The sequence below is a fragment of the Temnothorax curvispinosus genome, unplaced genomic scaffold (genome assembly GCF_003070985.1).
Source record: "Temnothorax curvispinosus isolate PA1 unplaced genomic scaffold, ASM307098v1 QBEX01005857.1, whole genome shotgun sequence".
NCBI lineage: Eukaryota > Metazoa > Arthropoda > Insecta > Hymenoptera > Formicidae > Temnothorax > Temnothorax curvispinosus.
In genome coordinates, this window is record NW_020215637.1 from 364 (window position 1) to 934 (window position 571).

Sequence of the window (571 nt, forward strand, 5' to 3'; positions counted from 1 at the left end):
GTTCCAAGGGTTTGGCATACCGTCGAGTCCTTTCCGAAGACCGCTTCTCCGACGCAACTTCAGCAAAGGAAAGTGGAAACCTTCCGGGCGTGGATATTGATTCCTTGCGACTTACCGGACCTACCGAGTCCTCGCACTTGGAAGAATCGCTTGGCAGAGTTGGCCTTGCCGAAGAAGACAGCATCGCCAACGAAGATAGCCTCGCCGAAGACAAAGTGTCAACAGACGCAAACGGACTTTTTGCCGCCCTCGCTGGTGGTGATCGATCCTCCGAGTCCGCCGCCAACTACGCCTAAGCGGATGCCCAGGACTCCGGGCAAGGGCTTGATTCCGAAGAGATATACTCGGATCAGCCGTCAAAGACGCTCCCTGCTAAAGGAGCTATTTGGAGAATAGCAAATCTCCTTGCATTGCGCCTCCGGAATATAACCCTCCGGGCGCCTTGCACACGTGCTCCGCACGTCGCCCCGCATCTCGCGGGGCCCCAAAAGAATCTAAAAATAATTCACAGGTTCACCTCGGACGTCACTGGATCACGATACAAATCGTGGGCTGAGATCGTAAGTACGGA